At 40.3% G+C, this 12,375-nt stretch overlaps 1 long non-coding RNA gene across 2 annotated transcripts in view; it reads right to left on the minus strand.

Annotated features, from left to right (window-relative positions):
- LOC142058468 (uncharacterized) overlaps positions 1–12,375 on the minus strand; it is a 211,957-nt gene that overhangs the window by 194,423 nt on the left and 5,159 nt on the right. For both annotated transcript variants that reach the window (XR_012661005.1, XR_012661006.1), the window contains exon 2: positions 9,116–9,197. This is a non-coding gene — a long non-coding RNA (uncharacterized LOC142058468). The remainder of the gene's footprint in view (positions 1–9,115; positions 9,198–12,375) is intronic.

A 12,375-nucleotide genomic window follows, 5' to 3' on the forward strand; every position in this document is an offset into this window, starting at 1 on the left:
AAAGAAGGACCTGACCCGCGTTACAAACACCTCAGCACAGCTGGTGCGTCCCTCAGCAACCACAAGCAGGGCTGGCTGAAAAGGATTTCTTGGAAAAGTTTTAATGAGAAGATTCTACTGAATTACTTAAGAGGTGTCTATCATGGCTCGCTATCCAGTTCTATTAACAAAATTGCTTCTGAGTCCAAATGAAAATACTCTATTTGTCACACAAAATTCTTATTTTATCTAGTATAAAGACAAGACATATTGTGCAAAGTCCTGCCCTGCTTAGGCCTTATGCTAAAAGCCCTAGGATTTCACGAGTAGAACGGTTCCTTGAGTCTTTGGTGGCAAGCATTACACCGGACTAACCACTTGCAGACTTCTGATTCTGAAATAACATAATCTGTGCACTGTGAACTGTTCTAACTTACTTTTCCTTATCCTCCTACCTGCCTCCCATTTTTCAGCCCACCTAAAATACATCAGCTAATGGCAACCCCCATCAAACTAAAGCTATTGTTTCCCAGCAACTGTATTTATTTCCATTAAAAAATTAGGCATACAGGTTTTTCCCTTAGGGCAAGTCTAGCCAGTTAATTATTAAGTAACTAAATTGCTTAACTAGTGGGAGGAACTCTGACCCATCACCAGTCGCCGTTCGGTTTCCAATGTATTCATGGTTAACAAGCAGTGAGAAGATACGGCCACCTGCTACCTGCGGGGGCAAGTGGCTCATTTCCAAAGCGATGCAAGGATGGGGCTGTGCTACAGCACACCTGGTCCCCGTCCTACTGCCTTCTGCTAAGAAGCCAGCAGGATCTGCAATGCTCTGCAGCCTGTTCTCTGCCCCCCTGAAGGTGAGAGTCTGCCTGGCAGCAGCAGGAACTCCTCTACCGCTTCTGGAGAAGCCCTGGCACTGAAACCTCCCGGTGTTGTGGCAGCAGCATAGATGATAGTAAAGCTGTACTGCTGCAGGCAAGGAAAGCAGAGCTACGTGGGGATGCAGGTCCTTCGCACGGGTGGTTCGGACTTCTGCGGATTTTGTAAGATGCCTGCTGAGGTTGGGATAGAAGCCTATTCTGGGCAGGGAAGGCCTTGTTGTTTATACAAGGATGCCAAACAGCTCCCCAAGGAAGGATCTAAATGTAAACTCATTTATGTGAAATGTGAAAACTAACTGTGAACTCACATAGTTGCCATTGCCCTGTGGCAGTACAGAACAGTTCGTCTTCTTATTTAGGCATCCCAATGTCATCTGCAACCTGGATTTTTTTCTCATCTGTATGTTCACAATGAATAAATTAAAAAGTCAAAACATGCAAACAGCAAACTAAGCTGGACTAAATCAACCTTGAACAAGAAATGCGCAGTGACTGCTGCAGAATACATTGTGCTTCTTAAAGCCCAGGGACATTCAAATATTGCCAGCAGCACAAAAAGGTGTTTCTTTCCTTGGCTTGTGCACGGCAGGAGACAAATGAACTTTGACATCTCATTTCAGCTCATCGCAGAACAAAGGCAACAAAGGTGCTCCGTATGCCGGCACGGGTTATTCATGCAACAACTACTTAGTCTAGCGAGGACAAGGGCACCCCTCTCTATGAACCCTAAGTCTGGTTATATAAAAGTCTGATGTTTTCTTTCATAAGGCTGCTGTTACCAGAGACTAGTTTATTCTTGCTAGGATTAAGTAGATAGCAAGAATAACACGCTGCATTGAATGTTGCCAGCCAATTAAAGCGGATCATGGCCTGATACTGATAATAGAGATTCTACAGAATATTATTCAGATTCCCAGACAATAAATCTTAGAAGCAATGTCTGGGATATTTTTCCAGTCCAATAGTATCTCTCAAACATTTACACAACGGTATATTTATACAGTTATATTTGGAGCAATGGTCTCTCTAGATGGATTTAAGGAACTCAGAAGTTGAGCCTTGAAGTCTGTCTCATTATGGTTCCTCTCTAATTAATCAGTACTGAAAACAAATAAGAAAATCACAAAAAAAAAAGACCGAAAAAACCCCCCTGCAAAAACAGAGTATAAATCGGTACTAGTCATTTCCGAAGTCAACAGTAATTCTTCATAACAATTTTGTATGAGTCTATAGACACTACTTACAGCCAGGGATTCACCCTTTTTAATTACTGCGTTACAGTTACAACAGTTTGTAATTTTTCACTCTCTATTTATTAACTCTGTTTTCTTCTGCCTGCCTCTTACGTGTTATTGTTTTACGAGCACATACTTGTTATAGCATGAACTTTTCTTACAACTTCTATACATATAGTCTTACTAATACATAAACATTTCTATGCATTACTGTTACCCAGAATGACCACCCAAGTCCTGTTCTAGAGGTATAGGATGCACCTAAGGTGTAAGAGATTAAATCAACCTCCATGTTCCCTCATGTGCTACTGTTGCTGAAAATAGCAGTGGCAGTTTTTAGTGCTGATTCCTGAAACTGGGTGTTTCGGAGCGTAGGTTGCAGGGGGTACCAATAAAAGCGCTGTTTACGCTGCTGTTTCTGCCTTTAACGGTTTTTGTCTGCTTGGTCTACATTTTCTCAATAAGGTTTAGGGATAACGTTGATGAATGGCTAAAGTACAAGACTAGACATGAGCAATTTTGGGCTTACCTGACTGTTTCACTCAACAGCCATACAATTCTAGAAAAGTCATTTTAATCACTTGCGCAAAAAGCTGCTTTCCAGTTAAAAGCTGGGCATTGAAGTTGAAATCTGTGAGGGCTGACATCCAACATCTGCTGCTCATTTTAAAAATAGATTATAATAATTATGCTTTTCTATATTTTTCATTATTTTGAATTTCTTAGAAGAAAATATGAAATATTTTCCTATGAAATATGAAACTAATATATCTTAAATTTTCAAACATCCCTCTGTTATAATTTTGACTAGACCTGTCAGTTGTAGAAGGACCTGGTGAGGCTGAAAAGAAAAAACCTGTCATGCCTTGTCTTTTGGTGTGTTCTGGGCCATTGATGTATTTTCCAATACAATATTTTTTTAATCCTAAAAATGACTTAAGAAAAATCTTGCTATTAAAGGTTATAGAAAAAATTCTGACTGACTTGCCTTGCTTTTTATCCAAGCACAAGTTCAATACCGTATATGCTGCATAGGCCGAAGCTGACTCATGTTCTAAGCAGACATCTATGTTGCTGAATGAATGAAACACCTGTTTGGTTTTTGCAAGGGAAAGGTTTTCACAAATTGTGTAACTCTACTACTGAAGAGGGTCTTATTTTGAGGACAGATAAAGTGGAGATACTGGAGGCTGGGAGCGAAGTTAAATGGCACAGCAAGTCGAGCACTCCACCTGAACCAATGACAGGACAAACCCAGAGGCAACAATAAAGTGTCTGACAAGGAGCTCGATTTTATCAGTGGGCTCCCAGGTAAAAGAAACACTCCAAATAGCCATGAAAGCATTTCCGTAATACAGGTCTTAGAGTATGATGAAATTCTTCCTAATGCATAATTTGGATTTTAGAAATGTCCCATATTCTGGATGTTTTAACAGATAGAGGTAGTAGGGGATTCTTCTCAGAAACAGCTAGCAGACACTTGAATAAGCAATAAAATCAGTGTATTTATGCCTATATGACTCAGCCCCAACGTAAGCTGAACTTCCCATCACGCTCCTCAGAATACCCATAACCGCGGTAACTTGTTACAGTCAAAAACAGCAGCAGAGGAAGTACAGCGAAAGAGGGTCAAGAGCAGCAGCCTCTTTCCGCCAGTAAGAGTAGCAAAAGCTTTCATTTGCTAAATCTTGGTCAGAGTCAATAACGTTTCCTTTGTTTATGTCTTCATCATATAAAACAAACCTCATGAGTCCTAATATGTGCCTTCTGCATAGCGAGAGCAAGAACATATTACTGTATTTATACGCATTTCCATTGAAAATCTGCAATGACTATCAATGCATCAGATTTCCCTTCCCCCTCTCCCCTCAGAATTGCTGAAAATGAGCTGGAAAATAGACAGTTCACTAGTTATCTGAAGAGAAACCTGCCACCCTGCTAACTTCGGCGGTAGATGATTGCTTGAGCACAGCTGTCTGACATTGAGTACTGATGTATCCAGGCCTTTGGAAATCGTGAATGAATTTCAGTTGGGTTCACATAAAGCAACTTTTACTGCACTGTGTGTTCGAGTACTAGTATGTATTTGTCTAGAAATCCAACACAGAGCTTAATAATGTAAGTCTAATGTAGAATTTACTAGGGGCTTAAAATGTTCCTAATGGAGAACACAGTGAATACACGAGATATTGTGATGATTTTAACTCTCATAGTTCAAATGTCTTATGAAAAGTGGCCGTTCAGCAGATACCAGAGTGCTGAATGCTCTGCCCATAGATTTAGTTTAGAAACTTGATTTAGTTTCACATCTGTGTAGTCCAAATCTAAGCAACATTTTTGAGTGAAGTAGAAGCATTGTAGCAGGAAGAGCTCATTGTATCTGGTAAGAGACAGTTCCTTTCAAGGTCGCATTACGACCATATTGAGATCTACCTGGAACATTGTTATGGCATCCACTAGCTCTATAAAAATGGTACATGTTGATTTCTACTAATTACATTCACAAAAAACATGGATTTGAAAAGCCTGCAAAACTTTCTAGAAATGTTTGTCCACAAAAGACGGTGAGCTTTGCAAATTGCACAGTGGGTTTTGCCTGCCCTGCTAAAGCAACAGTGCCTTACTGAGATGTTATCAGTCTAATTAGAGGCCTGATTCTGCAAAATTACTCTTGTGCTTCCTAAAGTCATAGGTTTCAAATAAACAGGTGATGAGCTTCGTGACTGCAACGCTACAATTCAGGATTGGACCCATAATGAAACAATTAGCATTAAACAAACAGCACAAAATTTGTGCTTATTAGGTCTCGTCAGTCTTTCTTTGGGTCGTGTTGTTTAGAAACAACTTACAGGGAAGAAAAGAGAAAAGAACCATTGGTGAAGTGAACCCAAACTGTTTCACGAGACAGGTAAGATTTGCATGACTGTACAACCATGTAACCTGAATTCCTCATGCTGCAGACAGCTGGCATAGATAGCTCTTCTTCAGCCCACAGGTACATTGAAAAGTAATTCAGAGATAATATTCTACATAACATTTGAACAGATTAAGAGCCTGATCCAAAGCCTATCGATGTCAGTGGAAAACCAAAGTGTCACATGCTATGTATTTTGAGTAGTCTGAACTGTAACACTAGAAGTACCTTATTACCTTTGGAGAAGCCACAGTCAACCCCGAAAGACCATAAGAAACCAAATCCTTAAGAAGCACTCTGGAGCAGCAATTTTTGGTGAAGAGGAACACTGAGCACTTATTTTCTTCTGAAAATCAGAGCAGTCATTTTATTCCTATGTGGAAACACAACCTCCGCACTATGTTTAATGTCACAAAAATGCTACATGGGGGAAGTATTAGATCAATGCTAAAAAACAGCTGGGAAGGACCAGAGGAAACATTGCACAAGATCTGCAAGCACTTTGTGGAATATTTAGTTGGCACTTTTCTGGAGTGTTTGCGAGCATTTTGTGATATTTCTGAAGGCAAGCTGGGAAAATGCTATGGGAAAATAACAGTCAAGTAGTAGAGCCATATGAAAAAAATCAACAACAAATAATAGTGAAAGAACCTAATTTATCCCCCAGATAAAACAATGCTAAAGCAGAATTACACTGGTGTGTAACAGTATTCCATGCTAGGAAAGCACAAGGCGAAGTAGTGCGTTATTTCTGTAATCAGTTCCCTTCATTAGTACTCCCACCAAGTCGCTAGCTTCCCGCAGCAGACGAGAGAGGCATCAGTGTGTCCACACATTTCAAGAAATCTGCCGGTCTCCTACCTTCCTCCCTCTTGGCCTATCATTACCTTAATTCAGCTTTTGTGAATTTTCAAGAATGCGTGCACTGTTCTAATGGAAACAGCTTGCATTCTGTTGTGCAGAACTGAGCAGCACTTAAGCAACTTATATTCACTAGAGTTGTAGTTCTCTCCTCAGAACTTATCACTTCACATTTATTTTAAGTAGAATTATACACCCCTCTCTCCTCGTCCTGCCCCATGTGGGACAGTCTTTCCAACTGAAGGCGAGAAGCCGCTTCCCCGACCCAGCACCCACCTCCACTTCACTATTTTAAAGTTCTCTCCATAGGGTCACTGCTTTCAAAGGGGTGCAGACCATAACTCACAGCCTCCTCTGCTCTACTTTTTCCCAGGTCACTTTGATGTCGCCCTCCTGCGCAGAAACCCCAGTGTTTGAGAGCAGACAGTCTTTGTCCTCGTGACAGACTTGACTCCGGAGACCAAGAACTTCTGCAAAATGCCACCAACAGCGTGCAGACACAGTCTGAGCATTAACATTTACCAGCCAAGGCCCCAGAAGGGTGTATATTCCAGTAAGAAGCCAACCCCTTGAGCAATATAAAAGGCCTGCCAAGGACAGCCAAGTAAAACCAGATGCCGTGGGTTGGAAAGATACAGAATGGTAGTCACACTGGTAGGCAGTGCGAGATGAGAAAATAAGGAGAGGACAAGGCAATGAGTGGCGAAATGACAGAATAAATGACAGAAGAGCACCAGGGAGAGAACTGACATGGGCAGTGTGAAAAAGCATACGGCAGGCAGGCTGTATAGGAAAGGCCAGGAAGGCAGGCGCCAGTGCAAAAAAAAAAAAGAGAAAAATAGGATTTAGACATATATACCCAAATTACTGCTAGCTGTAATACTCTTGCCTACATCACAGGTAATTTAGCAGTTGGGATCTGTTAGACGAGAATAAATGATCTCCAAATGTTTGGAAAAATATGAAAGTATGAATCATAGTATTTGACTATATAAAACAAATAAACCTATGGCCTTACCGTTATTACCTACAGTGTTACCCTTGCTTTTGCCATTGGCCTGAATGGTGCCGTCCTGTTTCAATCCATTTGTCTTCAGTAAATTCCTGATAATTGCATATGTGCTAACTTTACACAGTAGAGGTCAATACCGTACTTTTATATGATAACTGAGGCCAATACTAAGGGGGTGGCAAATGTACAACTCAAACAAATTTCAGCAACTTGAAAGAGCTTTGCATGCCTTCTGAAATAATTCCTTACACCAGTTCAGTACACTAACCTTTGCCTTTAGAATAGCTATAGTCAGATAAATCATTTAACTTTACCATCAAGGCTGTTACCTTTGGCTTTTTCCATTATTTTCTATCTTGTTATTCAATGACTTAAATCAGTCACTAGAGCCTACTTCATAAGGCTTCAATAATCTATAAAACAACCATTTATACCATGATTTTTTCATTACTTTTCACCAGCAGGCCCAGTTTTCTTTACAAACTTTACTGAACTTTCTGTGCACTGGGGGGGGGGGGGGGGGGATCAATTTCCACAGTGGCTAATGAAAAAAGTATTGGAAGGCATAAAGCTATTGCAGAAGAAAAACCACATCTTTAGGTAATACCTGCCTTCAGAACCAAATAAATCAGTCTTCAGAGACTGGGCTAAGGGGACAGGCTTTGGAACTTGAGTTACTTGGGGCTGTAGCAGCACATATCCACTCTGACTGCACGTAGCCAGAAACACAGTGCAGAGCAACCGGTGTCTTACATAAACATGTCTCGGAGTCTGCTCTTCCCACAGTGTCCCGTAGCTACAGTTCTGATGATCAAACAACAGACTGGGTAGGAAAAGCACCTCCCACACCCAATATACATCTGTTTAAGTCGCACATGTCAAGAAGGTCCCTGCAGTAAATTTCTGAATACACAGATGCTGGGTGCAGTCACAGTCGCAGCTCACAAATGGTACGAGGGTTTTGCATTGGCCTTAAGTGCCATAGGTGAAGTCTCCGTGACTTTACAGCACAAGATCCTTTTACAAAGAGCAGTTATTTTAACTGGAGTATGGAAAAATCTTGTTGTAGTCTTTACAAATGCTGTCTAACGGAAAATGAATTAGCAGACCATGAAGAGTAGGTATGGGAGCAACCTCATAATGTCCTCATTGTTATAAAGCAATGTACAAACATACCGTGTAAGCCATTATATTGAAAACAATCACCTTCCTAAAATAGCCTGCAGCAGCAAACAGCTACAGAAGGGGATTTGTTACCAACCATACAACACTCTGCACTAGTTACTGGTTAGATCTTCTCCTGATGCTTAGCAGGATTCTCTGCTTTGCAGTTTGGGAGAAAGCCTTGATCCTAAGTAAATTGCCAAGCTCTCAGCCTCCTAGTTTAGCTACATGGTGAAAAATATGAGCTGCAGTGAAGGAGAAGGGAGAAAAAAAGCACTACCTGTGGAACTGCTATTTAAACTGTTTTCAAAATGTTATTCCCATTGCAATGTCAATGGAAGTTTTCACAGCGAGGTATAAAACTGGAGCAATTCAGATTAATTGTGGATACAGCCATGTCAACACATTTTTTGGAAAAACTAGGAATGTGAAAGTAAAAGAATTCTTCCCCACCTCCAAAATCTTTCCCTGGAGGAAGGCTTGGTCCAAAGGAGCCACGCGTGTACCATCAGAGAGTGGCAAGTTTAGATGACAGACCTCAGCTCTGCTTCTGATGCATGGCTGGGCAGGCTGACGACGGCTGTTAGTTTTCTTACCCTACTTCAGGCCCTGCAAGTGTCTCTACTCCTTTACTCATACACTAGGTTTGGGAACAAACTGCATAGGACACTAACTGCTAAAACGACGAAAAACAAGCGAGAAAGAGTGACCTTAAATAGTGGAAATCATGACCTTGTGGGCGTCCCTGAAACTCTTTAACCCAGATACAAATACAGATCTCTGAGGACGCAAACACATCACAGCTCCTGCACGGGACCAGCTTTGTTCTCCATAGGAGCCTCCTCACCTCCTAGACCGTGTCAACCGCTCCCACCAGAGCCTCCATTTGTCTCCTATTTTCTTATGGTCCTCACAATGTTTCCTAGGACAGAAGTCTCCATCCCCATCTCCATCCCCCTCATTATCAAAGCTGTCAAGCCTACTCATGGATGTACACCCTGCGGAGGGAAAATTAGCCATGTGCTGAACGGGGAGCGCAGTCCTCGCTTCAGACATGACTTACCTGGACATCCACACTGGTCCTCTGCTCCAAACCAGCCTCTCTTCCCTGAAACCTGAAGTTTCAGCCTCGTAAGTAAGTCTTCCTAGAAACCCAAACAAATAAGACACAGTCTCTTACATGCTCTTGGTGACTTTTTCTTTGTATTATTAGACTGGACTGAAAAAAATTCAGACCATTTTTATTGCAATGTGTTTGAAAATTGTCCTTGTTTTGATTTCAGCTAAAATATGGCATTAGCTATACTATTATCATTACATTATTGATTTTTCAGAAAACACATTTTCCGTATGTTTTTATGCAGCATCCTGATTAACAAAACATTTTGTTCTTCAAAACAAGTTATTTCAGAAATAAAAAAATGTATTTATCTATTTCAATACCATTTTAAGAAAAAAAATCGTACAGAAAACATTTAGAAATTTTAAAGAATTGTCAACATTTTCTCATAATGATCTGTTTCTAACTTTACAGTGACAATGAGTTTGACATTTCAAGGAGTCTTCAGAAAATTCTGGTTTTATTTTTTCAGTCAGATCTAGTATTTATATTAAAAATTGTTTTGCCAAGAGGCTCATGTTCTGTCACTAACAAATGAAGCACAGACTCCCAAAATAACAAAATACTACTTTTCTTCATTTTGGAACCTTTGTCAAAGTTCAGAAAAGATCTTCGAAACACCAACTATACTTCTAAACTAAATGTCTAAAATGTTAATGTAATTTCAGGGCACACTTAATATTGCAAAATCATAAGAAAAAAAAAATGAAGAAGCTGGAAGTTGCCTAGATCAAGACATCCGAAAAACAAAAATAAGGCTAAAACTGAAACAGTTATGACAGCTACACAAAATGTTTCCATGACAGCAAGATAGCTATGAATATCAATATTTAACAACGTAATTTGAATAGATCTGGTGCAGCACCTTGTGCAGTAGGACCTCCCTCAAGTTCCATGGTGTTCCAAGAACAAATACAGATTTTAAAAGTTCCTGACACTCCATGTCGTTGCACAATTCGAAGGTTACAAAAACCAGCCACAGTGGAGAGGCCTTGGGGGGTCTCTGAACCTACTGAGCCATGACTCCTAAAAATTTTAGAACTCCCAAAGGACTTTGCTCATGCAAAGAGGAAGAGTCTTCTTACCTTCAAGTCAAGTGTGGGTTTTTTACAAACAGAACTAAAAAAAAACCTCCTTGTGTTTAAGAAAAGTACCTCCTGTCTCTTAACAGCAAAACCGTGTTTGTTTGATAGCTAGGATGTACCTTCCTTCTCGTCTAAACTGAGCAATTGGTCTCCAGAATCCCCGCCATTCCCGTCACTTGCACCATTTTGAATTAAGAGTAAATGTTGACGCATATCAATGACAAAAACAATGGCTTGAGCCAACGTAAACTTCTTAACATATGACTTATTAATCCATGGGCTGCCTATTTCAACGTGGACTAAATTCTTAAGATTTTTGATCATTAATAGCAATTAATACAGTGACGCAGCTAGACATGTGTAGGTATTGCACATTTGACTACAAGTGATATAAATGTTACATTTTTGGCTGTAAATTAGAAATTTTAGGTCTGACTTCCTTTTCTCAAGTACTACAGTTAATATCTTCCAATTCCCACCAGCCAAATTTAGCTCAATCTCAGGCCTATGTTTTGTGAGGGTACGTACTTCCATATGAAACAAGAAAATATGTGCTTCACATTCCTGAAGGTTTTTTTTTCTTTAACACAATTTGGGCTTCATATTCCTGGAAAGTGAAGATTCACATCTCCAGGGGAGTTCTTGCTTCCCCTGTGATTCTCCCAACATGGAATCATCTCCAGGTGAAAAATCAGCTGGGGATATTTCACATTTTCAAAATCTTAATTTGCATCAAGAGGTTTCCCCGCTGGCTTAGCATGTCCCTGGCAAGAACGCCACCAATTTAAGTTTCCTGAAATATAAACATCATTTTTTGGATGGGATCTCTAGCTATATGCACACTTCTATTTTTCTGATGTGGGAATTTTCCTACAGACATCTTTAGTTTCCATCATACCTATAATCGGTGACCTTTCAAACTCACCATTTCTCCAAAATGTCACTACCATGTTATTGCACATCTCTGCATAGGCTGGGATAAACAGTCGCAACGCACCAAGCAGAACACTGATGTAAAATCCTCCCTTATGAAATCTTTTAACACTTGGAGTACAGAACTTCTCTGAGCTCTCTTTCAGCTCCCAGACAGAGGAATGAAGAGCGCACGTACTGAAGAGCGGTTCTCAACTCTTCCCATCAAAGTCCAGACCACAGAAAGATGTTTTCGACCTGCATGCCCAGTCTGATGCTTACCCTAGCCTGATTATACAAAGTTTGTTTTTAAAAGCAAGATTAAAGGTATTTTTATTAGAGCATTTAAAAATCACATACATTAATTCTTATTAATTTTCTAAAACTGCACACGACTTTTTTCAAGTGGCACATTCCACACACTCACCGTATTTGTTTCTTTTCACCAGGCAAATTTTGTCACATCCCTGCTTTAACTTCACAAAGGCCTGTTACACCTCTCTGCCCATGGCTTCAGTTTACCCCAACCCCCTTCCCTACAAGGAATAAAGAAGCAACTCTTTGAAATCTGTGCTTACTATTTCTAAGTCCTGGAACCTCCTTTTTTAAAGCTTATGTTTTAAAGCAATATAAATTCCACAGAAAATCCAAGAGCTCCAAAATTAAAAGGCTTGCTTAAGCCACCACCATTTTCTGAAATACCTTGACTGCCCAAAAAAAAAAAAAAAAAAGGCCAAAAGCTCAATTAGGATCAAATTAAAGGTCATCAAGCCCAGAATCCTGCCTCTAAGAGCAATCAGCTGGGGATACTCACCTTGCACAGGTAAGGGCACAGTCTGTTTGCAGTGATTCTCTCCTAGCTTCTGGCAGTTAGTAATTTAAAAACTTCTAGAGACAGAGGTCAGCAGCAACAGCTGGACTTACCATCCAGAGATGCTCTCTGCCCTCCCTGAACCCCTGCATAGCTGTGGTCTCTACAACAACCTGCTGTAGCACTCATCAGGCAAAATAACATTCTCCTCACCTTTTTTTCTTGTCTCTCTTGGGGCTTTCCTGACCCAGAACTAAAGAATTTTTTGCTTAACAGCCTGGGCCTTCCATAAGGCTTCTGGTTTTGAACTAAGGCATATGTTTTAAATGGGAATTTTTCTTTAGTTCATAAAAATGTAAACCGTGCTGTAAATACATAAGCAGGGCAACTGCTTA

This window comes from Phalacrocorax aristotelis, chromosome 6 (assembly GCF_949628215.1).
Source record: "Phalacrocorax aristotelis chromosome 6, bGulAri2.1, whole genome shotgun sequence".
In the NCBI taxonomy this organism is placed as follows: Eukaryota; Metazoa; Chordata; class Aves; order Suliformes; family Phalacrocoracidae; genus Phalacrocorax; species Phalacrocorax aristotelis.